This window comes from Dermacentor silvarum, chromosome 1 (assembly GCF_013339745.2).
Source record: "Dermacentor silvarum isolate Dsil-2018 chromosome 1, BIME_Dsil_1.4, whole genome shotgun sequence".
Taxonomy (NCBI): Eukaryota; Metazoa; Arthropoda; class Arachnida; order Ixodida; family Ixodidae; genus Dermacentor; species Dermacentor silvarum.
Window position 1 is genome coordinate 151943561 of NC_051154.1, and position 6000 is coordinate 151949560.

The following is a 6000-nucleotide window of genomic DNA, read 5'->3' on the forward strand; positions in this document are numbered from 1 at the left end:
TGCATGTTAAAACACTCTATGTGGTCAAAATTAACCCAAAGTCCCCCCCGCCCCTCCACGCATGCCTCATAATCAGATCATGATTTTGGCACGCCAAACCCTGGAATTTACTTCATCTAAAGCTTCGGTAATTTCATGGGTGCGCTGATGTATGTGCCTCATAAGAATGGCCGTGTCAGTGAAATTTGGTCAGCCGACACATGACCGACAATGACTTGATAAATGGAAGGTGGGCGAACCTATTGTCGAATTCGAATGCTATTTTAAACGAACATTGATACAACGGCTAGTTTGGCCAATGTAAGTGTTGCAGCAAGGAAATGAGACCTTATAGACAACGCCCGTACAACAGCGTGTAAAGCTGGTCGCGTGGTTGACGGTGCAGACATTTTTAGATGTTACATGGCTCAGACGTCATGCGTTTTCAGTAAAGCTTTAGTTGGAAGACAGCGTTCGTGTCATTCCCACTTCATGGTGAAAAAAGCGCAATTTTAACGCATATGGACAGAAGAAAAGACAAGGACGAGCGCTGGCTCGCAACTGAAGCTTTTATTGAAACCGGTTGGAATAATATACATAAGTTATCTCTATCACATAAATCTTAAGCATACCCATGATTCTTCGCTGTGCGATTGTGAATGAGGTCATGACGCAGCTTAACACGTGCCCTACTAAACAGTGTAAGTGTAATTCGCCCCGTACCAATGAGCATCCCTACTTTTTCTTGCCTCCATCTTTATCGATATGTAAATCTTGACGCATGTGCAGTGTGGTATTCTCAACTTCGGACTCTAGTGTTTATTTCGTGACTACATGTATTGCCGAAGAAATTATATTTTTATTAATAATTGATTTTAGGGGCCTAAAAATTTAATTAAGGGGTTTTATGTGCAAAAACAATGATCTGCTATTAGGCCTATATATCGCAACTTTGACCATCTGGGGTTCTTTAAGGTGCACCCAAAGCGAGGCACACGGCTGCCGCCGCCGGGATTTCATCCCATGAGCTCGTGCTTAGCAGCGCAATGCCACAGCAACCCCGGCAAGTAGAAATTTGATTTTTAACACAGAACATCGTTCTGTCTCCTTTTGCTCACACGAGTACTTTCGCAAGAAATTTTAGCTTGATGTATGTACAGTTTATACACACACACACAAAAAAGAAAGAAACGAAACCATAGCGCCCATTGTGAGTCACAACTGAAAAAATAAAAGTGAATTAAAATGTTCACAAGGAAGGACGAATTTATATTTTGGACAAACAGTTTTATAATGTCGTTGAACACTGCCTAAGCTCTGTAATTCTGCGATTTCTGTGAAATGCAAGAATTTGGACCATGAACGTTCTCAGAATTGTCTTGACTAAATGCCGCCCACGACTGGTCATCACCGTGGTGATTGTCTCGGCATAGAATACTAAGCCGAACGCTGTGTTGACTGCTGAGTGTCTCAGCGAAGGCGAAAAAAAGGAAATCCTCTTACGTAAGCTAATGTTTTCATACAAGTGAAGCTGTGCGCCTGGCTCCGGCGAAGTCCGTAGACGATGTCTGCACGTTGCGAAAACACTAGGGCGGCCCAAGAAAATTACACGGTAATAACCGGGATCGAGTGAGCGATGGTGGGTTCGGAGCAAGTTGACGGGCGCGCGTCGTAATCATTAGCCGCGACTGTGCAATGACAGCGATGAGAAAGCATGTAACTGCTCTAGTTCAATGTGCAACCGCCCCCAAAAATACTGTTTTGTGCGTGCCATATAGGACACAAAAATTAAATAGGCGTCTTCGCCTGTCTAATGGAGGGCCCTAAATCACTGTTCAATTAAAGAAAGAAAAAGAAAGCAGCGATGCTTTCAACCGTCCCTATAAGCATGCTTTCGAGGCCAGTCTTGCGAACCCAAGAAGGCACGAGCGATCGGGTTCGCCCATGCCTGTGCCATGCTTCGAAGCCAAACGGGAAATCTTCCATGTGTTAGCCTCACGAAGGCTGACCGGTGAGCTTGGACTGCAATGCAGTGCCTTCGTAAAGACTGCATTGACATTTCTGAAACACACCATCCCTGAGATGTTCCACGAATGTGGAAGCAAACTACGATCATCAACGAGATCCTAGTTTATGACTATAGATTCACCTTTGTAAGCAGTTCGCTTTATAAAATTTTACTGGACACTCCAGTGGCAGATAGGCACCAAATTCTTTGACAAATCTCACAGTTTTGAAAATACGTCTCCTAGAGTTATTTCATGGCGCGGTATGGTTTCTTCCAAGGCCTTATTGAGCCTCCGTAGCTAAAACAGCGAGCAGTGTTTGAGTTTGTACCAAATCACTATGAAATAAAAGGGGAATGATAGGAAGTGACATCGCGTACACGTTAGGGAAAGCAGCTTATGAAGGTAAAAAATATCGCGTTATTCATCTTATCCCATTTAGACGCACACGTGTTTAACGACACTAGACTTATCACTATGATGCTCAAAAAAAAAAATAACAACGATGCTGTGTTCTCTCGCAGCGACATTGCGTGACGCGGCTTTCTTTCTCTTGTTTTTTTTTTCTTTTTTTTTTTCACAGGAGGTCAGGTAGGCCCATCCCGGAGATAGTGCAGTCTATAGTGAAATGCGGTTAATTTTCGACTATATTAGCGATAATTACGCCCATATTGTTAATTATTCCTTTGGGACTAACTCTCGCTTCTTGTCTTGTCAAGACCTATATTCTACTGCCTTTTGTGGCTCGCTACGACGATCTGGAGGCGCGAAAGGGCCATTTTTTTAAACTAAGAGGCCAGACACCACATACGACAAACTCATGTGAAATCGCCAAGGAAGACCTTGTCTTCCAAATACAGACTTGACCCCCATCCTGAGTGTCGACTGGACATCCTTCTTTCAAATGCATCGGGAGGCCCTTGCAACGCTTGCACCTCCAGAAGTGCCCCCACCAAACACATCTTATTCCAGATAAAAGCATGTGCTTTCTCCAGCATGCTTATGCGGTCGCGACAGACGAGAACGTACACCATCTACTCTTCGAGTGTTTGAAGCGCAATGTACACACACGCTGCCTCGTACAAGAGTTCGACGTACTTGACCTGCATCGGCCTTTCTCACTTGCAAAGACATTGCATCTGTGGCCACCAAAGACAGTCCGAGGCAAGAACATCGCCCTTAAATTGTTCTTACAAAACAGTGACATACATGAAGTCTGTTGATGCCATAGTAATATCTGGGTTACTGTGTTTTGTATTTATCCACGCGTCTGAGTTTATTTACATGCATTGTATATACAGGCGTTGTGTCCGACGCAACCCAAGAACTTTAATTGTGTGCTAATTTTCGCACAAGATTTGCCGCGGAAGGTTATACTTTTTGTAGTGGTATGCATTTTTGTATGTTTATTTAAGTTCTTTTAATACACAGGGAAAATTGGTCTTTGTAACGGTGAGTTGTCATGAATGTTTCTTTTTCTGACTTATGTTGCCACATAGCGTGTTTTCGTAAGTTTATTCTTAAAACACAACAAAGAGAAACTGTTTCCACCATACGGGGGCAAGACTCACTGCCTTTACAACAAAGAATAGCCTGTTGGGTTTCCACGTTTAAATAAATGATTTCTCATTAGTGTGGTTAAGCACTGAAGGTTTATCTGAGTAACTTTTTTTTTCGTAGGACCAGTGCAACTGTAAAAGCCAGCTCGACAGGGAACAAGGGCATTAGGTGTAGATCTAAAAGATCATCATCAGGCTGTTTTTCGGTACACTGGAGGACGAAGGCCTCTCCCAGCAATCTCCAATTACCCCTGCCTTGCGCAAATTGATTCTAAAATCTGCCTGCAAGTTTCCTGATTTCATCACACCTCCTCATTTACTGCCCTCCTCGGCTGCGCTTCCCTTTTCTTGGCACTAATTGTATTACTCTAATAGGCCACTGGTTATCTGCACTACGCATTACACATGCGCACATGTACCCGCCACGGTGGCTTAGCGGCTATAGTGTTGCGCCGCTCAGCACGAGATCACAGGATCAAATCGCGGCCGCGGCGGCCGCATTCCGATGGGGGCGAAATACAAAAACGCCCGTGTCCCGTGCATTGGGGGCACAATAAAAATCCCTGGTGGTCAAAATTAATCCGGAGTCCCTCACTACGGCGTGCCTCATAATTTATTTTCAAGCTTGCGGCTACTTATATAGTAGTGCACGCGGAAAAAAGGAACAGACGGATGCATAGTGCCTACGTCTCGTATCGACCACGTAAAGGGAGCCGATAGGCGATTGCATGTCACCTACCGGCAGGAGATGTTTCTTGCTTTAGTTGTCAAAACTACCCAGGACATGCTTACGCACGTGCTCCCCTCCTTAGATATCTCAGTGGCCTCCAGGATTTCCAGTTTTTGTAGCGAGAGCTACACTGGCCGCATTCTCGCCGTTTCGCTGTGGCCGTCGGTGGCCGCACCGCGAGATGAGCCGCTGCCTGGCAACCGCCGCAGCTGGCAGCGCCGCTCGCCGCGCCGTCTGGCGTCATCTGCTCGAATTACCACGGCGCAGCGACGCACCGCCGCCGCCGCAGTTGTAGTGCAAGCGTTCGCCGCTTGCATCTGGCATGACGTCAGAGGAGGAGCCGGTGAAACCGCGTCGCAACAGAGGAGGAGCCGGCGTTGCATCGTATATATAGAAGGGGCGGCTCGGTGGGATTCGTTGGCAGATGTGGAAAGTGAGTTGGAGAGACTGAAAGAAGCCATGCTTCGTCGTCGGAACGAAACCAACAGGAGGCAGCGAGCCGAGGAGACGGAGGAAGAACGAGCCGCACGCCTCGAGAAGCGTCGTAAGTACGCAGCGGTCAGGCGTGTGGATTCAGATGAGGATAGAACCCGAAACGTGTTCACGTCACTGGACGACAACCCCTTATCCTCCCGCCTCACCGACCATCGGCCCGTCTTTGTGGCAATTGAGAAACAACAAGATGAAGACTTTCAAAATAAATGCGTTACACCTAAAAAATGTCTAGTCTTTCATGTAACCATACCTTAACGAGAGGTAACAACCAAACCTAAACACTCAGACGTACGAAGCTAAACGATAAAGATGTAACCGTAGAGAGAACCAAGCTAAACAATAGCATTAACCGTACCTCTCGCTACGCACACCCAGGTATAACTGAGTTAAGTCACAGCCAATTTTGTTCTTGCTGCCGCTTTTCGTTAAAATGCCAACTTTATTAAAATGAGCTTGGCATGCACATTTTCTGAAATGGGCTGCCAAGTGTACACAGGCTGCTGTTAATTGTTTCGAGTGAGGCTGCTTGTTCTCTGGTCCGCTCATTGAGGCGTCGTCCACTTTGCCCAATGAGCAAATGGGTCCGTTCAGCCCTACTTGTGTTACTATTGTCCACAGGTCGAATTCGCCGATTTGTTGAAATGACCCGGCACTGGGTTTCAGCTTTACCCTTCCTCGAAGACGAAGCCTCAGAATAGGTAGGGACCAAGAGTTCCACATATACAGGGTGTTTCAGCGAACACTTTCAAAATTTATTTAAGGTTGCCTGTGGCAGATAGGCCAATTCTAGTTAATGAGTTGGTCTACTCTAAGAGGCGGAAATTACTTGCAAAAAAATTGAAATGCATAATCGACTAATTAACAAACATTCACTAATTCAGTTTTTAACTAATTACCGGCCCATATTGCAATTTACAAATTGTAGCCATGGAGTTCGCAAGGCGAATCAACTTTGAATTAATTCTCAGGATGACGCCAGTTTCGAGATATTAATTCCCGAAGTTTGCGGAGAAATGCATTGGTGTTCCGGTTAGGTTCTTAACAAAACGTCGCTTCATGCATTGAAGCACAAAATTAACTGGAACGCCAATGCATTTCTCCGCAAAGTTCGGGAATTATTATCTCGAAACTGGTGTACGTCATCCCGAGAAATCGTTCCAAGTGGATCCGCCTTGCGAACTGAACAGCTACAATTTGTAAATTGCAATATGTGCCATCAGCTAGTAATTAG

General features: G+C 45.5%; 1 long non-coding RNA gene across 1 annotated transcript in view; it reads left to right on the forward strand.

Annotated features, from left to right (window-relative positions):
- Nucleotides 1-3684, forward strand: part of LOC125942705 (uncharacterized) — a 98596-nt gene extending 94912 nt beyond the window's left edge. The window contains exon 3 of the long non-coding RNA XR_007465311.1: nt 3666-3684. This is a non-coding gene — a long non-coding RNA (uncharacterized LOC125942705). The remainder of the gene's footprint in view (nt 1-3665) is intronic.
- The last annotated feature ends 2316 nt before the right edge of the window (nt 3685-6000 follow it).